Genomic DNA, 26,898 nt, shown 5'->3' on the forward strand with positions numbered 1-26,898 from the left:
TTCTCATGAAAGGCATCCCTGTCCTCTCAGGTCTCTGCTTAGAAGTCACATTGTCAGCAACACCATTCTGGAGGCCGTTACTTAACAGTAGCAGCCACCAACCACCCTTTTAGCTTTCTGGGAGCACAACAAATATTTGTCGGATGAATTAAATAGCTGTTTTTCATGGAAAGACATTTAATTTCCTGTTCCATCTATGGAAGTAGATAAGGACTTTATAAAATAATCCTAGTGGCAGAAAACAAGTCACTGTCACCACAAAGTGGTGGTGCAGCAAACTTGGAAACTGAAAATTGGAACTGCGCATGAAATAGCTATATTGTAATCAAATTATTAACTTTTGTAAATATGCTGTTGCTGTCTGTAATAATTTTGAGTCTCAGTTTTATAAAATGGCAGATAATCTTTTCTGTTAAGTTTGAATTATTAGTGTACTTAGAAAATTGCTTTATATTATAAAATGTGTCTTTAGTGGACTATATACAGTTATATAACTATTGATTTATTACACTAATGAGTTTGACTATATTAGATTTTATACTATTTATTTTAAAGTCTTATGATTATTATTTGTAGGCATGTGAGTATTATTTGTATTTATATGGAAAGTTTTAGAAGGAATTTTTGTCCTAGTACCAGGTCATCTCTGTATTTCAGTTGTATAGATTTACTCAGGTCTTTCCTTAATCTCCAAAACAGCAAGAATATGTTAGTGGCTTAATAGTATAACACTGTAAAATGAGTTGAGGAGATTGCAATGATTCTCACTTTTTATACCATATTGAGATACCACGAATCGGCATTTTTTTTGTATGTATGTCTGCATGGTTTATTTGCTTACTTGTATATGTGTGCATGTGTACATCCATGTGTGCACTCACGTGCTCATGTGGGGAGGCCAGCAGTAGACACTGAGTGACATCTTTTATCACCCTCCATCTGATGTTTCTGAGACAGCATCTCTCACCGTACCTATATTACCAGCAGTTTTTTTGGAGCCCATCTGGCATGCTACATGCTATTAGAGGAATTGAGGTCCTCGTTCAGTGTTTTAATACCTAATAGAAGGAAGCTCTAGAACAATTTTATTAGAGTTTTTAAAAAGTCACAAGATAGGCAAACTGTAAATCTTGGCAGCTACCCAGACATGCCCAGCTCTGTAGCAGCTGAGGTGAGTTTTCTGTGAAGGAAAAGGAATACATTCTTTCATTAAAGGGTTAATTATTCCTTCCATCTCTTTAACATGGTGGTAAGAGAATCTACATTTCTGATGGGTGGTCTGTTGTCCAGATACCTGGCCAACCTACCTGGAATGTTAAATCTTTATCCAGATGCAGGTTTGTTCTTTTGGGTAGGAGAAAAAATAGCTTTGCTTAGTGGGTTTTCGGGCCTATACCACATGCGGAACTCATTGGGTGTCTAGCTAGCAAGCCTCCAGGTTCCACTTTTTTCTATCTCCTAGGAATGGAATTCATATGCCACCACACCTGACTTTCATACAGCTGCTTAAGATCTGAACTCAGGGCTTCATGGTTGTGCAGCAAGGATGCTACCCATAGAGACATCTCTCATCTTTCATATCTAATATGATAAAATAAGACGGAAATGTACATCCCACACGGTACCTGGGGGGTGATGATACAGGACACATTATTGATGGGATTTCAGCATAGTGCAGCTACTTTGCAAGACTCCAGTGGTTTCTCATGGTTAAACACAAAGACATGTAATTCAGAAGAACCATTTATGGGTATCTAGGAAATGGCTTTTTAACCCCAGCCATTCACTCATATTTACATTAGTTCTTTTTACGAGCATCAGAAAGTAGAAGAAATGAAAGACAAACTGTGTTGTTCCCAATACAATGAGTTAGGCACTTTTCAGAGGAAAAGAACCATCTATTGGTACATACGTCTAGGAAGAGAAAGCAGGTAAATGGTTGTGTAGGAATTAGATAGTGAGGGTGACACAAAGGAGCAGTGTGGGGTTGTTAGGACAGCAGGGGGATTGTTTTGTGAAATGATTGGCGTTGTATGAGTTTATGCGTTTCACAAAAACTGCAGAACTACACTAGAAAGAATGAATTTTATCATGTGCGTGCACAATAATAGTTATTCTATTTGATTAATGATCTTTATCATTAAAACAGTCTATGCTTCAGAATCCAGGCTCTGGTGTGCCCTGAACGTCCCTGGAGGGCGAGAACATCTAAGTACTTCTCCATTTCATTTGACTTTGGTTGCTGTGGTTTCCTATAGTGACCTTATCTTGCTTCGTGTATTACTTGTAGCATCTCAGGCTGCTTGCCTGATGCCAGTAGCAGCAGCTCTGTCTGCAAAGAGCATGGAACTCTTCTCACGCTCTCCCAGAAGCTGGCTCATATCATGTGAAGTGCCATTCCAGGTGACCAGCCTATGTTGGAACCATTCATAAACCAGCTGCTTAAGTTCCTACTAACACCAATCGTTGTGGATAGGAAAGAGAACCGAGAGCTAGCTGCTGTCTTCCTATGCATTTGGGCGCCATTTTCAGTATGGTACCTGTTTTGGTGGTCTGGTACTAGTATCTCTGTTCTTGGCTTTGAAGAGTTTACAGTAGTCAAGTGCATCAGTCGAAAACAAATTATCATCAGGACCCTGTGGGCCTGCTCCTGATATATAGTCTCATGGAACAGATGGTTGACCAGTTGTGTGTGGCAAAAAAGCAAAGCAAAGCAAAGCAAAATAAACCATATAGATACCAATCCAAATTTAAATACTCGGGGAGAGCTTTAGGCCCTCCAAAGCTCTGGTAAGCTGTCCCTTTGGTTTGCTTGTTTGTTTGTCGTGGGGTTTTTTGTTGTTGTTTTTGTGCTTGTGTAGATTATGTAGGTAGAGCTCCCTGAGGTCCTGAGTTTGTGTTTTTCTATGTTTCTAGATTTACTGGAGATCACAGTTCTCCTGTGTCTCACATGCGTCCTCTCTACACCTCCCTGAAGCATCTGTAAACTTAGATTGATTATGAAATCCGCTTTCCCAGCAGCCTGGCAGAGGGGAATTATAACACATTGAGAGGAAACAGGTTTTTTTTTCCCCCCTTCTCTCTGGCATTTTTTTTTTCTGGAGCCATCAGCCCTTGCATTTCCCATGTTCCTAGTCTTTGTTTAATTTGCCCAGATTGTTTCTCTATTCTCCCAGTGATTTGACAGCAGAAGTAAAGGAGACGTGGAGGACTGTAACTGAACAGCCACAGGCCTGTGATAGGCCTGCCTTGTGTATGATCCCATTTCACTTTAAAAGGGTGAATTTGGTAGATAATTTTACTGCTTTGCAAATGAGGAAACTAGGTCCAGGCGAGGCTAATTGACTTGCATTCTCAACGATAGCCCATTCTCACTCCCAAATCCATTCTCTTCCTACGCCCCCAGGCTCTGGTTTGCAACAGTGTTTTCTCTCTTTATTTTTGCTTGCAAGGATGGGGGATGGTGAGTAGTCTGCTCTTCTGAGCCCTGCAGCTTCAGCTCAGACCCAGTTGCTTCCTGTTTTGCTTCTCAGCTCCCAGGAGGTTTGGCCTAATTCTATATATTTTTCAGAGCTTCTATCATATACTCCATCACTTGTTTCTTCTTCCCTCGTGATGGTGTCAGTTCCAAGGCTGACAGAGCAAGCACACAAGGTTCTCTTGTGTGAGAGATCCTGCCTCCAGTCACCAGAGGGAAATGGGAGAGCAAGGCAGAAGGCCTGACAGAGTGACTCCCAGAGGCCCAGAGGCCCAGAGGCCCAGAGGCCTTAGTCCTTGAGCACAGCTAACACACCATAGTTCCTGCAACTAGACTTGTGTGTTGTTTCTAGAGAGACTAGAAATTAGTTTCCAAACAAAACAAAACAAAACAAAACAAAACAAATGCAGCATTGAAACTACCATCCAGGACAGACTGAAGTTGATACTACCAGTGCTATTCTTTGTAGGCAGTATCATAGTTTCTGGTGACTATCCAATATTTAAGGCTTTCATTTATGAAGCGTGTCTGCCAGAGACTTCCAAAAAGAAAGATGTGTCACAGTGAAGATCATGTACCACTGAAGGGATTTGAGGAGTGGGTGCGCTGTTGCTCAGTCCTGGAAGCCAAGTCACATGTGACCATTTGAGTACTCTAAAGGAGGTTAGTTTGAATTGAGAGATGGTCATGTAAAGTCCACAGTAGATCCCAAAGCCTTGGAATCCAACAAAAACAACAAACTTCATTTTTGCACCAGTTACATGTGGATTAATTATATGAAAGTATTTGGAAATTAGTGGGTTAAATAAAATATTTTCTAGAAATTAAACCTACTTTATTTAACCTTTGTTGTTTTGTACTGCTGAAGGCTGAACCTCAGGCTTTGTCATGGTAAGTTGTTAAACCTGAAAATTGTGAGAGAAAGACCAATTGGACCGTTTTTTGAGCCAAAATTGAAAGCAAGCTTTAATTAAATACTGGTGAGGATGATGGACTCTGGCCAGATCAATTCCTAGGTTCCCAGAAAATGGCGACACATTTTGCAGAGGCTTAAAAATGTAAGCCTACATGGTCACTGTATTTCCAATCAGGCCAATCAGGGGTAAGCATCTATCCTGACCTACTTCCTGCCTATGTACCTTGTTTCGGGGAAGGAAACCCCGTGGCTTTGCTATCTCCCATAAACAACAGTCTCCAGCCTTTTCGGAAGCACCTATCTATCCTTGGGCAGGGGGTGCATACAGGGCAGGGTGACTTTGGCCTTGACAAAGGAAGTGCTCCACCATGGAGCTTTTGCCTCAGCTCTTAGCTTGTCTTCCTTGTATTTTCTAGTTTTCCCCATTGGCAAAAACCACACAGAACCGCAGTGCCATTGTGAATTGATATAACTGATGGAGCTTATCAGATTTCATAGGGTTCCGTGTGTGTTCAATATAGCTTAATTGCCTATGCAGATCCACAGGCCGCCACCACAGACAAATTCCGAGGATCTCCATTGTATAGGCTTCCTGTGCTGTTATCTCCTAAGATCAAGGGCCACGTCCTTTTCTCTGCTCTTTCTCAAGAAGAATCACTGATTTGTGCTCCATCTGGATAATCACTTCAAGTATGTCATGCATACGGAATGATGTAACGTACACCCTTTTGTGGTTAGCTTCTTTTTCAACACTCCCTTACCTCCGTCCTACTTGTTGGTCAACAGTTCTTTGTTTTAACCCTGAGTAGCATTCTGTCTTCTTTGTGTGTTTGTAATGATGACGTTGGAAAGCTTAATATTGCACATGTGACATGCATTTGATGCGTTTGTGGTCTTCCCCGTGTCTGTTGGACAGCATTGGTTTCAGAGTATTGTGATTGGAAGTCACCGAAAATGCATATTTCAATTGCATTTCCAATGATGTTCCAGCATTTCTATGTTAAATGGTATGTTTTGGTTTTGCTGATTGTTAATCAGGTTATTTGGAAATGAATAGGAATTTTTAAATAAATAGGCTATTTGGAAATGGACAAAAAGAGAATAAAATCATATCTAACCTGTAGGAGGTAGGTGTGTGTATGTGTGTGTGTATGTGTGTGTGTGTATGTGTGTGTGTATGTGTGTGTGTGTATGTGTGTGTGTATGTGTGTGTGTGTATGTGTGTGTGTGTGTATATGTGTGTGTGTATATGTGTGTGTGTATATGTGTGTGTGTGTGTGTGTGTTTCAGTAAGAAAAGGTTTAGGTTTCTGTCCACCAAAGAAACTTCATAAGGCTAGACAGCAGGAAAGGATACTTCATCCTGACTGCCAGTGGTATTCAGCAGAATAGCTTGAGACTCATTAAATGGCTCATGCATATCTTAGGTTCCCCGCACCCCCTTGGGAACTTAAGAAACTTTATTTTCAACTTAAGCTTCAAAAAGAGATCAGCTCAGTGAGCTTATAGTGGAGGCAAGAAGCGGGACACAGGGACGCTTCCGAGCAGATTAGAATGCAGTAACGGATAAAAGATAATACTATTTTCAATTAAAATTGCCCGGGGAAATTAGGTAGGCAGAGAATAATTACCTGTGTTGGCAAGAGTCCAGGCTTCTGACACTGAGAGCCTGCTGGAATCTTCTATGGGGTTCACTGAGGATCACAGGGAAGCCAGGGATATTTCATTTATATGTAATCTCAGACATATATGAATGTTGTAGCAGCTTTGTGTGGTATTTTACGTCAAATGATGTAGCTTGAGACCCTGTAAAAACAAAAGCCACAAAAAAGCAATACCACATTACACATCAGATGAAAGAGAAGTGGTTCTCACAAAATAAATTAGTTTCTGTGATTTCTGCTAATAGCTAATAAGACAGGAACTGAAACTGAATAGTAGAAAATGAAGATGCCCAACCAAGGTATAGTTCTAGCTCCCACTACTACATGCAGAGGGCCTCTGGAAGCTAACGGTCCTCGGTTACTGTCATTGAGTAGATGGTACCTACACACAGCATCGTGGGGAAAATGAGTCACCCATAGTGCATCCGCCTTGAATGCAGATGTTGTGATTCTATGTGTGTTCCCCTTCACAGCTCCTGTAGCGACTCGGTACTGCTAACTCTAAGCATCTGAGCTTGATGGTGTACCTTGGGTCTGTGGCATCTGGGCTCCTTCAGTGTCTGGGCTCCAGCAGCCATGCTGTTCTCACTGGGGCTGGGTATGATTAATGGAAAAGGATTGGAGAGTTCTGAACTGGGAGTGTTCTTTCTCTTCACCGTGAGGAGGTTCATGGTCTTCTCCAACGGTAAAGGAACTAGTAGCCTTTTCTACCTTTCATCTAGGGCTGGATTTTGCTGTATTCCCAGTTGTTCACAATTTATCAGTTCATCCTGAGGCATAATGGAAGAGGATTTGTATGGAGCAAAATTGGGAGAGGTGCTTCAATGGTTAAAAGCGGTTGCTGTACTTCCAGAGGACCTAGGTTCAGTTCCCAGGCCCTACGTGTCAGCTCACAGCTGTCTGTCATTCCAGTGTCAAGATATCTGAAGTCTGCTCTAACCTCCGAGGGCCCCTGAACTCATGTGGTGCATATATATACACTCACACACATACATATAAAATAAATATAAACTTTTAACATGCTAAGGGTTAATGGATCTGTAAAACATTTAAATATTTTTATAATTTTACTTTATTATTATAGTGGCATGTATATTGTCTCTGTGGAACTTCCAGTAACCAACTTAGTTGAATAACAAAGTAGTTAAATTGGTTTATAATCTCATCTAGTTAAAAAAAATTAAACCCATTTTGTTATTTGTCTATGTTAACAAAACAAATGTGCCCTCTGCACACATACAGTTGCTTTCTTTCCTCCGTTTATTCATGTTCTTTTATTCTTTCAGTCTCTGTATATGTCCACATGCTTCTCTTAAAGAATGTCAATTCTCTTGGTACCTAGTTACTTAACACTTAAGATAGCGGCGATCAATGTCTTGTATCCATGTAGAACTTGGTGCAGCCTGGGCATTCCTTGGGTTGGGATCACTGGGGACAGGAATGGGAAGAGTTCCCTCTCGCTTCAACTTTGTGTAGTGAATCTGTGAACAGTAGGGAAGGATCCAGGCCACTGTGGGTGGTGATACCTGGGCTAGTGGTCCTGGATTTTATAAGAAAACAGGCTGAGCAAGCCATGTGGAGCAAGGCAGTAAGCGGCATCCTCCATGACCTCTGCATCAGCTCCTGCCTCTGGGTTCCTGCCCTGCATAAGTTCTTGCCCTCATTGCTTTTCTTTTTTTAATTTTTATTTTGAGGATGAACTGTTAGGTGGAACTGTGGCAAAATACCCCCCTCCCCTCAAGTTGCTTTTGGCCATGATGCTTCATAATAGCAATAGTAACCCTAACTAAGACATCCAGTTAGCTTTTCTCTCATAGCCTGAGGTGCACAGATAGCAGATATATGAAAGACCCTAGGTGCAATGGCATAATTTTAATCCCCGTCCTCCTCTCTCTCTTACACACATGCACACACACACACACACACACACACACACACACACACACACACATACACACACAAACACACACACACACAAAGATGTACGTGTGCAGATTATCGGTCAGAGCCTCTAGATAGGAAGGAAGCTGAATATAAGACAGCAAATACATAGCCCTGTTACAGTGTCCCATCTTCTGACTGACCACAACAGGAGCTCATAAATGTCTTTCAAGTCACTGCATTTGTGGCAGTTTGTTAAGAAGCCACAGAATATGACTACTCAAGGGAAGCCTGGCAAAGCACTTTGTTGCTAATTGCAAAAAGCTATTACCATTATTCCAAGTTTCAAAGGGAAAGCATCCCTGAAATACCTCCCACAGCTCCTGCGGAGAATCCCCAGCCTGTGCTGCAGTGTGGCTATCCACCGGCAATGGCAAATGAAGAGGCCATTACACTTCTTTGCGGTATTTAGGATGTTTTCTCAGACTAGCAGATTTAGCCTTGCAGAGGGACAGATGGGAAGCTAGAGAGCTCTCTGGATAGGCATTCACTGCATGGTGCCAACAGGATAGGCAGAGTGGGAAGGTAGAGCCCTTCCCTTCCTTTCACACTCATAAACCTTACTGAAGAGGCATAGGCTTAGAAATCCCTCACTCCAGGCTTCCGTAATGAAGGGGGCTTAGCAGAAGGATGCAGGTCGGAGGTAAACAGCGGAGCGTGCTGTAGTTATGTAGCTGTGGACTTGAACATGTTGTGTGAGGTAGCGAGCCAGCTTCCTTGCTTTGCCTGTGATTCTGCCTGTCCTTAGGGCATTTGTTGAGTAGATTGTCTCTTGTCATTGAGTACCTGGCGTACAGCAGGTTTTGTTTTACCAGGATCAGTACAGTATTGGGATCTGGGCATTTGATTGGACTATCAAGTATTTCCTTCTTGAAAGGTCCAAAACCCAGAGAGCAGGTAGACAGGCACTCCTGACTGACATCCCTTCCCTGGGTTCTTGTCACATTAAGGGCATTCCTTTCCTGGAGACCACAGTCAGCTCTTCAGTGCCCAGATTTATAACATTTGGATGCAGAAGCTGGCGGGTGGGATCTCACCTGCAGAAGATGACATCGTCCTGACATGTCAGTATGGAGTGGTTTTTGATGAGCTGGTCATGTAAGGTGTGCAGACACGGGTTTCCCCACAGTGCCATGCTACAGCACAGAGGATACAGGGAAAAGATGGGAAAGAGGCATGTGTAGTCTGAAAGCCTTGGGTTACAAAACGATAGGTCTACCCGGACCAAAAAAAAAAATCCCATGAGCTTCGTAGGACTTAGGCTTGTTTGATAGCCCCAACAAGCACAAGAGAGTTAAGAAATTTAATGTCTCAGCTCTGGGTGGACCATGTAATTATTTCTTCCATTCAGCGGTGTTTTTCTGAACTTCTGTTAAGTGCCAGGGCCTGTCTAAGTGCCAGGGGTGCAGGTGATGGTTTTCAGCACACACATCACCCTCATCTTCCTGTCAGCTTCAGTCTCATGCTCATAGACAGCTATAAACAAATATAATATTAAAAACACAGTAAGTTCCATGAGGGCCGTAGTGCCATCATAATTAGCCCTGGTCAGGGTACCTGTGATTCAGCAACCGCAGTGTTCTCTAGAGCCTGGCATCTGTGGGATGCCTGAATATCTCTTCGTAGTTTTATAAAATAGGAACATTCATAGCACATCATTTCAGAGTTTATGTGTGGGGTCTCCATCTTTGTTTTAGTTAGGGTTCCCATTGCTGTGAGGAAACACCACGATCACAAGCAACTTGTGGGAGGAAAGGGTGCGTTTCGTTACACTTCTGCACCACAGTTCATCGCAGAGTTGGGCCGGAACTCAAGGCAGGAAGCCGGAGTTCAAGAACTGCTGAGGGGAAATGGATGAGTACTGCTCATTTCGCTGTGCATGTCCTGCTCAGCCTGCTTTCTCGGAGCACACAGGACCACCTACCTGCCCAGGGTGGCCCCACTCACAGCGAGCTGGCTTCGTCCATATCAGTCATCAGTCAAGCAAATACACCACAGGCGTTCCCGTGGGCTGATCTGGTGGAAGCGTTTTCTCGGTTGAGTTTTCGTCCCCAAATCATTTTCATTTGTTGGCTGGATTCAAGTTGACTGATTGAAGTTGGCATAAAAGTAGCCAGCACAGTCATGATTCGATTCATGCTTCGTCTGGCTTTACAGAAATGGATGGTCAGGGTATCAAATTCAGACTGTCATACATGCCAATTTCCAGATCTTGATCACCTGTCTCCCTATCTATACCTGTTTTCCATGTGCCAGAGGGCTTCCTTTTACTCCCATGTACTTCTGATACCTCCTAGAACTTTTTTTCTGTTAAGAATTGGAAACTTAGCAGAACCAAGACTTAAATACCAAACCCAGGTTTGATGCAAACAGCCTAATATTAGAGAAAATATGGAAACACAAGAGAAAAACATTTCTTTGCTTATAGTTGCAATTCACTGTAAATCTGCAAATACAATTCCATTGTGAATCTGTTCGGTTCAGCACTTTACTCCCGGGAAATATTTCTTCAGGTGACAGTTCACTTCAGGACATTTGAAAGAGTTCTTGAAGTTCCAGATCATGGAAGGTCATTTTCCTATTTACCAGGAAAATATTGTGCAATTATTTCTGAATATCTTAGATAGCCTTGCTGTTCAATGGCTCCTTAATTACTAAGTTAAGTGTTTGGTGGGAGATAGCACTGTTGCAGACCATGTGTAAACCAGGTAGCATGTAGCAGTAAACGTCTCTAGTTTGATGACTTGTAACCTTCATTGTTACCAAATCTAGCATCATTAGTAATTTAATATATCCTCCTGCCTCCTGATGTGCCTGAAGTGATACATACTAGATTTCCATTCTGAAATCCGTGGGTGCTTATGTACGCAAGAACTCTGAAAGGACTTCACTGACTTTTGTCTGCCCCTGCTTTCTTTGCAGGGACTGTGCAGGATTTGATCGGGTAGACCTCCCTTGCTTGCTGCTCCCAGCTGCCTGGTGAGTACCTACCTTGTAACGCCCCCCCCCCCCCGGGTGGGGGAATCTACATGCAGTGTCTGTTAAAGGTGGTGCGTGGCTGTTTTCCTAGGTGTGGTAAAGAGGCAAGCAGAATCCCCTGGGGTTTCTGTGTGCCATCTTACGAGTTCTGCTGTTGACTCTGCCGGCCACTAGCCTCTCACTCGTGTTCTTGCTGATTGTGGCCGTGCTGCCTGGCCACGGAGTGAAAAGCTTTGTAACGGTTTAAGCCTGGTACAGGTTTTGTTAGTAGATTCCCACCTTCATGAGAACTCACAGCTCTGCCCATCCACAAGGATAAGGCAGCTGCCTGTGGGAGTGATGCCAGGTAATCCCTTCCATTCCTGTCTAACTTTCCCATAAATCCTTCATGAAGCGCTCCAGCAGTCAGAACTCTCTGTATGGCCGGTTTGTGTTACTTCCAAATGTATACTAGGCAGTGCTCTAAGGTAGCACCAGATCCCAGCCAAAGATGAGAGACTACCTCCTTCTGATCTCTTCATCAAGTTGCTGTTTTATAATTGTTCTTACAAGATCGCACTGTTTGCCCTTTCTTCCTTTAAGAGATAAGAAGCCATATGTCAGTGATTCCCATGGACCAGCGACTTCCCTGCTACTCATAATAGCTGCATTCTGAGTACAGGGCTTCTCCTATCACTCTTCCCATGCCAGGTGCGTCATTATCTCCTGGCACTGACCCTGGCTGGTTGTCTTCCGGCCTCTCTGTGAGGGCAAGGAAGAATTGCATAACCCAATCCGTCTCGCAATGGCCAGTCTTTAATGATATAAGAAGATCAAGAAAGTAGATTTATTATTGTATGCTCCTACCTATTTTTAGTCCAGTGTACTATATTTTACCACCCCCTGAAGGGTGACTCATAAGCTTGTCTTCGTAGGCACTGTCCAGTTAAGGATGCTGAGTAATTTTAGAGACTTTGAATCAGTATAGATAGATACATCATTTGCTTTCTACCCTGTTTTCATTATATCTTTCTGGATTGTCCACTTTTCCCATACTTACTTACATTGTCTCATAGTTGCATCATCCTCAAATGGGTCATTTTTTTTATTAGCTTTATAATGATGAAGGCATCAGTGTTTCATGAATATAGATAGTTGTGTCAAGAATCACAGCAGCACCAGAATGGAGGATTGGTTCGTTACATATTCTAAACTCAAGGAGAAATGCTTTTTGTGGCATGTGGTATAAGTCCTGGCATTTGATGAGAAAGAGGCTTGGGTGTCCTTAGGCCTTAGTTAGAACAGCAGGCACCCTGGGGTCTTCTTCCTTCCCCATCTTTGTAATGCCCGATTGGATTTGGCTACCTGGCTGATATCATTGTGTGACTCTTGCCCTCATGTCCAAAGAGAATTCTTTTATATCCTACCCTCTCCGCCCTAGGAGCTCCTAAAAGTAAAAACATTTGGTCTCACTTAAGCACCACTCAGTAGATAGATCCTATGAATTATGACTCCTTGAAAATGTGGAATAAAATCCAGCTCTTTGTATAATATATGGGAGAAAGTATCTAGGACCTTTAGGACCTGGAGTCAGAGCATTGCTGGTTTTGTTTTGGGATTTTGCTTAAGGTCCTCTGGTTCCAACAGTGAGTGTTTCAGACAGCACACTAGTCCAAGTGTTTTTTAGTCTCTTTCATGTCCACAATGCACATTCACAGTGCATTGTAGTTCTTATGGTGGTGTGCTTTAAATTGTGTTTATTTGTGCTACATTGAACTTAGCTTATTACCAGTGTTAGTCAATAAATTTTAAACATCGATACAGTTTGGGCTTGGAGAAATTGCTCAGTGGTTAAGAATGCTGACTGCTCTTTCTGAGGATCCTGAGTTCAATTCCTAGCACCTACAATGCAGCTCACGACTGTCTGTAACTTCAGTTCCTGGGGAAATGAAGCCCTCTTCTGATCACTTCAGGGACCAGGCGTACAAGTGGTGCACAGACATACATGCAGACAAAAATCCCGTACATATTTAAAAAAGATTACACAGTGAACACGATAATTATTTTTAGGCAATTTGCCCTCATTTTTATGTTGTTAAACATTCATGTCTAACCAAACCAAAGATGATTTTCAAATTTGGAAAATGAAAATAAACCTTGCTAGACTTCTTTCTTATGGGATTTCAGTTCAGAATAATCACTAAAATATGGCTCTTAAAAAAAACTAGTGTTTGGGGTACATTGTTTCTTTTTGAATTATTTCAAGTTGTTTTCATTAAATATTAATTGTATGAAGAGTTCCTAATGTAATGTATGTGCTTCACCAATGTCTCTGTCTCTTCTCCTTCCCCACCTCCTCTTGTCCTCCTCCCTTTCCTTATTGAACTGTTCTATGCTATCCTGATTTCTTTCAGAACTGGACTATGTTGCCTTGGCTGTTGGCATCTTTGTCTTTTTTTTTCTTTATCTTTATCTATTTTTAACATATATTGTAATGCAAATGTTCTTCAGGAGTAAGATCTGGTCGCTTATTAGATGGTTGAGTTGCTTTTATTCCAAACTCTTGCTTATTAAAGCTGCTATGGTGCATAGGGAAGTAAGAACAGCCATGGAATTCTATGGTTTCACATTTTCAGAGCATAGTATTCAGGTCAGGCTTCTTAAGCTGAGACTGGGTATGGTGGCACATGAACATGGGATGCTGTGGTGGTGGTGGTAGGAGGAGGGAGAGAAGGAGGAGGAGGAGGAGGCGGTGGCTATGGCAAGAGTTCAAGGCCAGCCTGAAGTAGATGGCAATACCCCACATCAAAAACAAATCATGACAGCAACATATGGAATTTGAAGATTTCTCCAGGAGTGGTTTGTTAATCAGGTCGCTCAGCAGACACTGTTGAGTGGAGGTGGAACAGGGTGCCTGTGCAGCCCTATAGGGGAATGGAGTTGGAGCTCTGAGCTCCTCAGCCCAGCGCTCAGGAGATGCTGCTTCACTGCAGGCAGCTGAGCTGGGTGTTTCCCTTTTCCATCAACCTTCGGCTGCAGGCAACACTCTGCTGTCTGCCACTGCCAGAGAAGATGCTCCAGTGGTGGAAGGAGCCTCCACTTAAAAAGTTTAATCATGTTCTCCATCTCTCCCATTCTTTCCCATCGAGAGTGAAGCACTTTCAGAAACTATACCCATTATTTCCCAGTGGAAGTTAAACACTCTCAGAAACTATGTGAAGTGCATTTTCTTCCCTTGAGAATGTAGTATACTATCCCTTCAAATCCCTAAGTCCACAAATGATTGCAGTGTTGAAAGACACATAGATATTTTTCAGCTATCAGAATTAGGAAAATTTAATATTTCAAATTCTTTAAATCATTGTTGCACTGTGTAATGACTTCAGTGCTTTGAAAAAAGAGATAAAGATACCATGTGATATTATGATTGGAAACTGTTCTTTCCAGAAACAAGTTCAAATTTGATATTACCACCTCCACCTGCTACACCTCTACCACCTTTACCACCACCACCGCCTACTCTACTTCCACCTCTACCACCACCTCCATCCACCACCACCATCACCACCACCTTCACCACCACCATCACCACTACCTCCTCCACTACCTCCTTCATTACCTCATCCTCTATCACCTCCACCCCCACTACCTCTACCACCACCATCACCACCACCTCGTCCACCTCCTCCATCTCCTCTCCCACCACTACCAACACCACCAACTCCACCACCACACCTCCACCACCTTCACTACCACTGTCATTCTATCACTGAGCCAACATCCCCAGCCTGACTTAATTATCTCTTGTTCTTATCTCTTTTATTCATCCTTTGAAAACATTTTCACAAACGTTTTTAGGAACCACATGCATTTCCTGGGGAACCTTCGGTTTTAAAATGACTCAAAAGTTTATTTATGTCCACCTGAGCTCTGAGATCAGTGCTGCCCATGTGAGCTATACATGCCAATATAAAAGAAACAGAGAATATCGACCAAAGCTGAAGGCTGGGTTGACTGGTAGGTTAAATTAAGATGAATGACATATTATGCTAAAATAGCCAAATTATTATTTGACATTCAATCAGTATAAAGATGTCATACTTTAAAAAAAAAACAACTGTACATCTTGTGTGTGTGTGTGTGTATGTTTGTGTGTGTGTGTATGTGTGTGTTGTTTGCATGGTGCATTTCCACACACTGGTGCACTTTTATGCAAGTGTGCCTACATTTTTATGTATATGTATGTATAGCCTAGAGGGCAACCTAATTATCAGGCTATCCGTGTTTTCCAGGGGACAGAATCTCTCACTGAACCTAAAGTTTGCTGAGCAGGCCAGGATGGCTGGCCACTAAGCCCCTCTGAATCCACTTGTCTTGATCTTCTAGTGTTGGGGATTCCAAATCTATTCCACCAGTGCTACATATTTATGTAGGTTCTAGGGATTGAACTCAGGTCCTTGGGTTTGCAAAGCTAGCACTTTACCAATTGAGCCATCTTCCCAGCCTTACTTTTTTGTTTGTTTGTTTGTTTGTTTGTTTTAATAGCAAATCTCAGCTCAGAATAGTGAAATTTTAAGAGTTCAGGAAGTAACATTTGGTTTTCATGGGCCAATGTGCACAGTACAGCTTTACAGTGGTATACAAACCTCTAGTAAAAGGCTTTACTATTTTTATAAAACTGTTGGCTGGGCTGGGGACTCTCGCAGCTTGGAACCCCATTCAGTAAGAGTCAGGCAGCACTACTGTCCAGCTGAAGTGAGCTGGATCAGAGTCTTTTTGAGAGCCTGACAGGAAAGAGCTGGAGGTAAAAAAAAAAATTGTATTTTGCAGGTGTGATGTTACTGATAACCTTCGGGGTATAATATTCTAGGATTAATTTTTGGTAGAACGTGAGTTGCATATAGAAATGCTAATGAAAATACTAACAGTGTTTTGAGACGGAAAACATATGTTTGTGATCTAGGTAGGTGGAAGGTTCTAGAAGAATTTTCATACTTGTAGGTAGACATATTTAATAACAGTGTTCACTAGAATGCAGGAAAGCTAAGGAGTGACCAAATTCTGGGGAGCTTTTTAGTTCATAAGGTAAGATATCACCACAATCCAGAATTTATTGGGTTATGATCCAGTTATCAATTGCTTTATAACAAAATGTGGGGTTTTGCAATAGCAAGAGTCACTAACTCTTTGATACCTCCTTTTTGTGGTCCACAGTTGGGAAAGGATCTGATTGTGTCCTGTGTCTCATGCAGTACACTTGGCTGCTGACATTGGTGCAGGAGGCTGGGGCAGCCATGGTCTGGCTGAGAATCTCTCTTGTCACGCAGCCTATTTTTTCCCCCTCTAGGATTGTCTGTTCATGAGCAACTGTAGGATTTGGCTTGACTCAGCGCTGGGGTGATTTTTCCAGCTGACAGAGGCACTGTCACTTTATGACTTGGCCTTGGACCTGATGCCTCATGGCTTCCGTCAGGGGCCCTTTGCAGCCCTGCTGTGCACATCTCGCCCCTCTCGTCATGCTCTGGGAATGTGCTCACATTCTTCCAGAACTCTTAGTTCCATACGACAGCTCTCTCCTTCTCTGTTGCCCATTAACTTAGGCCAGGTGGTCCTTAACAAAATCTCAAGTTGCTTAGCTCTTAAATGGCCAACCCTGTCCCTCCATTTTCCTTCCATTCCTCTTCCTTTTACTTTCAGAGTTCTTCTCAAGCCGTGGCCATAGCCCAGACCTTTCCCTTCATGTAGTGATATGTTGAGGAATTGAAAAAAATACAAGAAAACATAGCACAATGAAAGGGAGGGCAGATTTCTCATTCCTTACTTCTCATACTAAAAGGACATACGCTTGTCACCCATGTGTCTTCTTGAGAGGACAGAATTCTTCTAGCCAGACACTGGGTTTCTCTTTCTGTCTTCCCAGTGAAGCTTCTTCTTGCTCTAGTGATGGTTCTCCTTGTCCACCCTTCCCAGGCTCACGGGATGGAGAGGAAAGGGGCAGGAAGTAGACTGTGACCTTCGACTTTTTGCTGACAGGAGCCAAGGTCCGCATTGTGTCAGTTTCTGTGTCTCTGATTTCATAGGACTTCCTGTCCTCTAGAGTGTCATCTTCACACTAGGTACAATGTGGGCACTCCCTTGCTCCTTCCGGCTCCCCTTTGCAAAGTCACCATGTCTCTTAGAAATGATTAAAATGCCAACTGTATTAGCCTTTAAGTAAAGTGCCCTCAGCTCTGGAACTTATTATTCTGAAATGCATGAATGGGCTAGATAGTCATTAAAGTGGGTAGGATAAAATGTTAATCATAGACTCGTGTTGGCAGGTACATGCTATACCTGTGCACTGTAAGAATGTATGAACTGTTTAGAGAAGAACTTGTGTTTATTTTAAACTGAAACCTTGCAGAAGAGAAACATTAACCAGAATTACAGAAGGATACATTTGAAAACAAAATGTCAGTTTTATACTGCAGTACAGGCTTAAGCTTGTTCTGCCTCTCACTTAAGCATGTGAGACACTATTATGCACATTGTGATTTATTCAAATTCCAGTTCCCTCTTAAGCTTTGAAGAAACAGGAAGAGTCCAGGAAAGTTCTGTGGACTTTTAGCTCTTGCACCTACAGCTGGTAGGTATCTTAGGCAGCTTTCACCCGATGCTCATGAGATGCTGGTGTTGAAGTCCCTGGGAAGGGGTTGCTCAGTGGTCCTGGAAGAGCCTGTTATTCCAAAGAAACAATTCTTTGTTCTGTTACCCATTTTGCACTTTTCCATTTTAAATTGGATATTCAGAATCTTTTCTACCCTGAAGTCTATATTGACCAATTGGTGAACTGTTAACCTGTCTTTGAATTTCTGAAAAATATGAGGAAAATGTAGTTCAGTAGGAAAGCACTTGCCCAGCACGGACAAGCTCTTGGTTCCATCTTTAGCACCGTAAAAATAAAATGAAACCGGGGATTAGAACTGTTGCTCAACAACTGAACACTTGTATAATGCCTTGACTCTCTAGTGAGAGTCACACACTCACACTCACACACACACACACACACACACACACACACACACAGAAATAATAAAAGTATAAAATAAACACGAAATTCAACAGAAATTTTCTTAATACTTTCTTTTCTTTTTGTGGAGGACATGTCAAGGGAATGCTTAAGCAGGTAGAAATGGTTGCCTTGGAAAGCCCTTACCTGCTTCTCCATAGTTAACAGAACAGCGGATGCCCCGTCTTTGCTGTCCTCAGGTGGGAAGAGGCGGCTTGCCCAGCACTGTGGATTGGAATAAACTCTGCCGGGACAGAAACCACCGATGACCTTGGACTTCCACACCTGGAACATCAGCTGCTTCCTTCCTTTGCATATTTTGTGGTTTGTCTGGAGAGTCAGGTGTCATCAGGGCAGAGAGAAGCAGTTGGAGGACAACTCCAGTGGCTTCCTGTGACAGTGTGACATGTGACAGTGTGACCTCCTGGACCTTCTAGAGAACTGGTGACTTTGCAGCAAGGACTCAGTTAGCTAGGCCAGAGCAGCCATGTGGCAAATAGGAAATCCATGTAGCGCGAATATGTTTCATAACAGTGCTCTGGAATTTGGAGAGATCCAGTACTTCTTTTTTTTTTTTTTTGCAATGGGACATGTGAACGTGTCCTTATTGAACTTTGTGGAAAACCAGAACTGAAACATACTTTCCTAGTGCAATTAAGTTTACTGAGAAACTAGTGATGTTGAACTTGTCACCGGGAGAGAATCTGTCAGGAACCAGCAAAAGAATGTGACTGGTGAATGTGGACCTTGTTTGGCCTGTGCACAGTACCACTCTTTTCAGCATCTTCGGAGGTACCGGTGTGAGATGGTGCTTGTAGGACCTGCCGTAGAGTGAATACTGAGATTCTCCACTCTGTTTGTCTCGTCTTTCACTCCTCTTGTTTTCCATATATAATAGGCCACCTCAGTGGCTCAGGACTCACTTCTAACGAGCTCCGTATTTGCCCTCTCTGTAGCTATCTGCCCTTTCTTCTGTTCACGTAAAGCATCTGTAAAGAAAAGGCCCTAAGGAGCAAGGGGTACCTGTTCTCCTCAGCCTGGTGCTCCTTTCTGTCCCAGTGACGATGCTCTGCCTTCTGGGACTCTGCACACTGGCAATTCTGTGCTCTAGCCTATACACAGATGCTCCTCTCTTGTAACCAAGACCATCCTTCTTTCCAGTCCACCTCCTTTTCATGTGCTCCCCTTCTGCTGGTATCCTCCCGCAATCATTAGCACTGGCACACCCACCCTTCCATGGGGTTCACTTCTGCCGATCCATCTGGAAAACCTGGGCTGCTCTGCCTCATCGTTTCCTCTTTCTGCTTTCTTTACAATTCGGTGAAATTCAGATTATAAAAACTGACCTTTGATCCGAACAGTTCACAGTTTTACATAACGGCCACCTCCACCTAGTTCCAACTCTCTTCATCTCTCCCAGAGAAAACCCCTGCCATCAAGCACTCGCTAGGTCCCGCTCCTTTCCTTCGGCCATTTCCCAGCCACCATAGAACTAAACTTTCCCAGGAGAGAAACCACCAATGAGCTTGGACTTCCACATCTGGAGCATCAGCTGCTTTCTTCTTTGCATATCTCCTGGCTTGTCTGGAGAGTCGGGTGTCATCAGGGCAGAAGGAAACAGCTGGCCTTGTTGCTCTGTGAATGTACCCACTTAGGACATTTTCTATTACTAGGCTCACACAGTATGGAACCTCTTGTGCCTGCCGTCTTTTGTTAGACACGACGACTTAGATTTCACTCAAATGCTTACGAGCACTTGAACTTCATTCCTTCACATATATCTAAACGACAATGTCCATCAGATGTGAGTGCTTTGTCTGTTCATCCATTGATAGGCATGGTCTGTTCTATCTTTGGGCTGTTGTATCGATGAGTCCCCGTTTGAGTTCTGTAAAATATCTACTCAGGGATGAAATTAAATGTAAACATTTAGCTCTCTGAGGTGCTAGAGTGCTTTCTCACAGTACCTGCTTAATTTACATTTTTTTTTAACCAGCAGACATGAAATTTACAATCTGCTTGCTGTCCTTGACAACAGATGTTGACCTTTTTTTTTTTTTAAAGTGTAGTCAACCAAGTAGGTATAAAACTGTACCCCATCATGGTTGTAATCCTTTCTTTCCTTTTAAAGGCAGGGTCTTTTGTACCACATCTGACCTCAAACCCACTGTGTAGCTCAGGGATGGCCTTGAACTTCTAATCCTTCTGTCTTCACTTCCTGTGTGCTGGGATTTCAGGCATACACTGATCTGAACAGTTTGTGCAAGGCAGGCCAGCGTCCCCACCCTGTTTTTTAATCTTTATTCCTACCTGCCTAGTCGTATCCTTCATCCTTTCACTTGTTTCTTACTATTACTTAGACAAGTGCCCTATTTCTACCCCTGCCTATTTCAAGTGGTCTGTTTGCCCTTTGGTTGTTGAGTTAGGTGTAGATGTTCTGGATGTGACTGGAAGAGCCTTTCTTCTGTTTTGCTGGTTGCATTTCCATGTGTTTGAAAATATCATTTTGGTGAACAAAGGTTTTTTGGGTTTTTTTGGGTTTCATTTTTATCAGCTAAGGTTTGTCTTTTATTTCATTGATTCTTCATTGTCATATTCTGGATCTACTAATGCCCGGTTGCCATGTATGAATCTTAAGCTCATGAAAATTTACTGTAAGCTCCCCTCTGTTTTCTTCCAGGTAAAATGGTCATTTGCTGGTAGTTTGTGGTATATCTCGGTCATGGATCCGATCTGGATGGAATATGAGGCACTAGGATCCAGCAGCATTCACTTGCTTCGGGATGCCAAGTCCCAGGGTCTTTGTTGAGTAACCTTCTTTGATCTTTGTATCACTGTCAAGGACTAACTTGGCTCAGCAGCAATGCGTCTCTCAATTGTGTTCTGTTGTTTCATATTCCTATTCTTTTGCTGTGCCACACCATTTTGGTTACTATATCTTTTTAGCAGTTTTGAATTCTGAAAATGTGAATCTCCTGGTTGCAAGTTTTTATAGTGCAGTTTTTGCTCCTTGTGCCTGTTCTTGCTTCTGTTTCTGTCATTATTTGTTCTTTTCTGATTCAGCTGCAGCTGCCCCACAGTTTTCTGGTACATGTGGGATATCACAAGCATACTGCAGACTAAAAGGTTTCTCTAGAAACCTTGACAAAATCTATGTGAGTGTTTCTAGAGCCAAAACTAGCTCCTACCTGCTGGTTTTAAGCTGCACATTAGAAATCTAAGAGCCCCTGTTCTAGTGGCCTTTTGCGAAGAAGACTCCCCTTCCCTTTTGCCATGACAACCAGATATTGTGACTTGTGCATGTTCCAAATATATTAGTTGTCATCTTCACTGACATAAATACTATTTGAAAACCCCTCTGTTTTGTAAAACCAAGCTGTGGTACAGGCATTAAATCAGGAAGAAGTTAGACTTGTGGAACACAGTGAGGAAGGAGGCTGCTGGTTTCGTTGGAATCAATTGCTAGCATGAGTCACACTTGTTTCCAGAATATTTAACCTCTGCTTTGTTCCTTTGAGCATTGCAGGGACTATGTGGGATTTTCCTTTCTGAAGAACTTGCAGCCGTGAATTACCCAGTAACTGCTCTTTAAGCATTTCCAGGTGCTCCTTTAAGTCCTCATGTCATGGAAGATGAACAATTGCTCCTGATTGATTGGAGGAAACTGCTATAACCCCTGGACATTAGGACAGTGCGAATGTTTATGCTTCTTGCTGAAATGCAGTTAGAAGACACATAGGGTACTGGGGAGCTGGGTTGGTTGGTGTAGTGCCTGATGTACAACATGAGGACCTTAGTTAGGATCCCCACCACACGTGTAAAGCTGGGAACTGACGATTACCCTTGCAACCTTGGGACTGGGGCTGGGGATTGTGTAGACAAGAGAATCCATGGAACTTGGTGGCCAGCCATTCAATGTTTTTTGAATGACCTGTCTGAAAAAATAAAGTAGAAGGTAATAGAAGGCACCTGACATTAAGGTCCGGCCTCCACACTTGTGCTCACATGGGCACACACAGGAAAATGTATATATGCATATTCCACACACAAATACACAGCTAAAAGGCGTAGTCTCCCCACTGCTTCTGAGTGTGTGTGTGTTTGTATATCTCTTCTCTCTCTCTCTCTCTCTCTCTCTCTCTCTCTCTCTCTCTCTCTCTGTGTGTGTGTGTGTGTGTGTGTGTGTGTGTCTTTATCAGGTGATGGTAAAGTGTGTCAAAGGGATTGAACAAGGCTGTAATTGCTGGGTCATGGTGCTGCATTTCGAGTATAGCATCTATAATACACATCTACAATCCACACATACAGATGTGTCCATCCATTTAGAAAGAACAACCTAGGTTTCTCACAGACCTTATATCAGGCAGTACAAAGTGTCCGTGATCAATAAGGGGAATTTGAGATGGAAAAGGACAAATACTGAAGATTTCTAGAAGCCTCTTTTAAGCTGGATCTTTCCCTCATTAAGTATTCAGTGTTAGAAACAGCAATCAAGAATACCCAAGAAAATCATTCGGGCTGATCACACTGCAGACTTGGCCCATCATTTAGGCAGCATCGTTTCCATTAAAACCAGATTTGGAGAATTCTCTAACAGAAGTGTCAGAAGTGCTTTTTGTCTATAAGGCATTCTGCCCCCATGGTTGTGGCAGCTGGTAAAGTTAACAAGTCAATTTCCACATTTGATGCCGTGTTTAGTTATCAAGGGCAGATTGTGGTTCATAGCTTATGTATTTCAACCTAACAAATCTGACTCTGAGAGAGCAGTGGCGAAAGTAGCTGATTGGTTTTGTGTGGAGCAAGCCCTGCATGAGACAGCGTGGATACGGTCAGGAAAAGAAAAGGGAACGTGAGATTAAAAGAAAGCATTATATGGGTATGGCAGCAGGTAGTTTAAAAAATGTATATGTTACATCAATGTTATATATGTGTATATATATAATATATATGTTTTATGTGATATATATGATATATATATATAAATGTGATATATATCATGTGTCATATATACATATATCACATATATAATGTGTAAAGTTCTCCAACTTTGTTTTGATAAAAGTATAATTCTATATTTAAATTTTTTACTATATTAAAAAAAGGAGAAAAGAATAAGAGAAGGGAAAGACTATCTTTAGTCGTGAGGACTATCTGCTCTGCTTATAGCCTGAAAATTTGATTGGACTGTTTGCTTTCCAGTTGTTTAAAAGAACAATCTGAGAGGAAACTTGGCTTGTCATTCACTTATTTGCTGTCAGGGCTGCATGTCACTTAGCAAGAACAATGTCTTTTCTTTGAGCATCAAAGAGTTTGTTAATTCCCAGATGTCACTTATACCCTCAGAGTGCAAGAGACAGTGATTATATTGTCAAAAGCTTGTGGTGCTAAAATGGAAAGCATATTTTGGTTTACTTCTTAGCCAAATTATAGTCTTCTTAGAATGAATAAAAATGGCTTTATTTTGATTATGCAGAAATGACTCTTAGATTTCATTTTCTTAATGGCTTAATAGTAAGCACCATGACACTTGACCTAGAGAAAAGTATTTTCCTGTCCATTAATGTTTTATAAATGGTTGCCTTTTATGTTTGTGTCTATTGTTTACCCCTCCATTTTGTAAATGTGTTTTGAATGTTCACCACGTGCCTGGCAAGGCTCTAAGCCCACATTTGGGGTGACAACATAGTGCAGCATACATAGGGGATTAATTTGCATTTGGGGCCAAACACTATGAAGGTTACTTTAAAACTGAACCCAAGATGATGAACAGCTAAGAATAAAATAATGATAGGCAGAATTTTTTAGACAGAGGGAAGGGCATGTACAATGGTCATAGTAGACATGAACGTCTTAGTGTGATCATAGTGCTCAGAGGAAGGGACATGGAGAGCACAGGCTGATGAGGTCTAAGTTGGGCATTAGTCAGCCTCATGTTCCTTGCTAGATTTGGGTTAGGGCTACTTTTTTGTTGTTGATCTTCCTTGTTTGTTTATTTTAAGAACAAGAACTCTCTTGACCGACATGGTCAGCTTTTTGCTTTAGTACCTCACCCTTGTCGTGGTAAATTAATTGGGAATATAGAACTGAAGAAAGGAGTGGAAACAGAAAATCCAGTTAGGAAGCTGTTGTCAGTGAGAATAGAGAGAGTTTAGGCAGGTTTTTTGAACTAACTTGAAATCAGTGGATAAAGTAAACAGGGAAGGTAATGGCAAAAAAGGCATCGGGATGGCTCTTAGGCACAAAAGTGAGCAATGGCTGAGAAATGTGTGGGGATTCGGAAGTCTAGAGGGAAAATAGAGACTCTGCATGAGCATTGATGCTTAATGCTTTTGTTAAGTATGCAGGTGGAAATGTCAAGTAAACAATTATGTCTGGGACCAGGAGCAGTTGGATACATGAGAGCCAGGGATGAAGATGTGGGTAATGGAAATAGAGATGGTATTTAATGCTTTGGGGCCACATGTGACCACCTAGCAAGGGAAAATACACAGTGAATGGTCACTTGAAGACACAGAGGTCAAGATTGAGGACAGTGACTGATGGAGATGGAAAAAGGGAAACAGAGGCATTATCACCAAAGAAGTTTTCCAGGAGGAGAGAGCAGTTCACTGGGTCAACTGCCCATTGGTTGGTAGAGACAAAAAGGTAACCCTTGTGTCTCACAACACGAATGTCACTGTTGTTCCTGACGAGAAGAAGGATTTCTGATCAGTGTAGTCTGAGAGAAAAGAAAGGTGAAGAATCCTAGTCTGTGCCTGTTGCCTTTCTAAGAAAGAAGCTAAGAGGCAATTTTGTTATTCACAGGGACACAGGAAAGAGAGGCAAGGGCGTTGAGGTCATCTGGGGAAACCGAGTGAACATACTGAACATGGATTTTGGTACCATGTTTAAGTGTTCTCTTTTAGGTTGTGGTGAGGGATGAAGGCTTGCATGCCCATGTGGCTGTGAGATTTTCTCTAGCTTAGATTAATTCAATGGCCATCGTCAGTCAGTTAACACCCTGTCCCCAAACCCAAAACCTACATTGTACAGAATTAGTAATTGGTCATGATGGAGAGAATGAGGCAAGGAAAGGAGGAGTAGCCCCATGGACAGTGCAGCAGAGGCAGGGGATGTGGACCCTAGGGCACAGTGAAAGAGCATCATGTCTCAGGGGAGAGTCAGCACAGTTGGCACACTTAATACAGAAACCTAAATTCTGAAAAGAGTCAATATCTAAAACTTTTCAAGCACTGTCATGATGTAATTGGGAAATTCCAGACCTGGCCTCATGTGACGGATTGCATTCAGAATGCTGGCGTCCAATTACGTCATACATGTTCACACTCAAAATATGTGCACACGGCTTATATGAAGGATAAATCAGCTAAATGTTTAGACTTAAGTATCTTAGCTATTTAATGTGTAGGCAAATATTCCCACATAAGAATTTAATTCAAATTGAAATATGTCTGGCCCCAAGCCTTTTAAGTAAGGTAAATGTAGCAATTAATTAAAGCAGATAATGGTAGTTGGGCAGGGAAAAGATACTCAAATGAGTTTTTGTGGTTGTTTGGTTGTTTGGTCAGGGTTTTTTTGTCTTGCTTTTTGAATCAGGATTTCTCTGTGTAGCCCTGGCCATTCTGAATTTGCTTGATAGACCAGACTGGCCTCGAACTCAGAAATCCACCTGTCTCTGCATCCCAAGTGCTGGGTGTTAATGCATGTACCATCACTGCAGGACTCAAGTGCAGTTTTAAAAGAGAGTACAGTTGCCCGGTAAGACAACATGAGGCAAGTGCACATAAGCACAGGTGTCAGAGTTTGACAGACAGAATAGCATTGGAGGCTGAAGTCACCAATGTCAATCTTAGCTTTGTCTCTCTTTGGATTGTCCATGTTTTGATAAATTGATCTTATTACCAAAATATCTGATAGTATCTGAGCTCCCTATGGCTGTACCTTATGTAAACTGAATATTTCTCTAGACCATAGTTGTCTGTTCAGTGGGAAACCTACTTTCCAGCAGCCAGTGAATGTCCATATTGTATCATAGGCATTTAGAAAGATGAACCGCCTTCTAAAGTCCCATGGAAGGCAACACATAACATAGCATGGATCTCAAATCCTATGTGGGAACATGGTCCACTTAGCCTTAGTTAGAGGAGTTCTGAGAAATAGAGATGGGACGTTGGACAAATGATCCCATAAACACCCTTTACAAATATCAGCTGGTTTACTTCATGAATTGAGCAAGAAAGGCTTAGGCAAGATTCACTTCCTGAACATATTCTTCTTGAGGAAGAATGAAATTTAAGCCCCTATTCACAGCTTTTGGCATATTTCATGAGCTGCCTGGATCCTGTCATTAACCTACCTTCCCAGTAGAGTTCAAAGGACAATTTAGCAGGCTGGAATTGCCTCTGTGTTTGCAGACCAAATATTTCTGTTGCCTAGAAGCCGTGGCTTCTCTGTTAATTAGAGTGTAAAAGTCTCTTTATTGAGGTGTATTTAATACACATTTTGAGAAGTGCACAAATTAAGACTAAACAGGTTCGTATATTTTCAGGAAGTCAATGCTCCTGGGTAACCTATTAAAAAGCCAGGACTTCCCAATACCCTATGAGTTACTTTATAGGTTCTCTGGTTACTGTACCTTCCATTAGGGTATATTAATTCCTTTCCATTTCAGATTTCTCTAACAAGATAGCAGACAGAAACAAGTTAAGAGGGGAGACTTAATTGGGCTCATGGTTTCAGAGCGTCTCATTTCTATCAGGGTGGGAAAGTCATAGCAAAGTCCATGCCGGTGGGAATGCACAGTGGAGACCTCTTTATCTGTTGACAGAGTAGGAGGCAGAAATGGTGGGAGTAAAGGATTGGGTTATAACCATGTGCCCACAACCAGTGGCCCA

At 42.2% G+C, this 26,898-nt stretch overlaps 1 protein-coding gene and 1 long non-coding RNA gene across 19 annotated transcripts in view; one reads left to right on the forward strand and one right to left on the reverse strand.

Annotated features, from left to right (window-relative positions):
- Plcb4 (phospholipase C, beta 4) overlaps nucleotides 1-26,898 on the forward strand; it is a 356,000-nt gene that overhangs the window by 136,026 nt on the left and 193,076 nt on the right. For all 18 annotated transcript variants that reach the window (XM_030248529.1, XM_011239359.3, XM_030248537.1 and 15 more), the window contains one exon: nucleotides 10,921-10,977. The gene's annotated coding sequence lies outside the window, so the exon portion shown is untranslated. The remainder of the gene's footprint in view (nucleotides 1-10,920; nucleotides 10,978-26,898) is intronic.
- Nucleotides 17,317-18,386, reverse strand: Gm14210 (predicted gene 14210). The gene is made up of 2 exons (NR_166432.1): nucleotides 18,152-18,386; nucleotides 17,317-17,671 (listed from the first exon to the last, which is right to left on the reverse strand). It is a non-coding gene; the product is annotated as a predicted gene 14210 (long non-coding RNA).

This window comes from Mus musculus, chromosome 2 (assembly GCF_000001635.26).
Source record: "Mus musculus strain C57BL/6J chromosome 2, GRCm38.p6 C57BL/6J".
Lineage (NCBI taxonomy): Eukaryota > Metazoa > Chordata > Mammalia > Rodentia > Muridae > Mus > Mus musculus.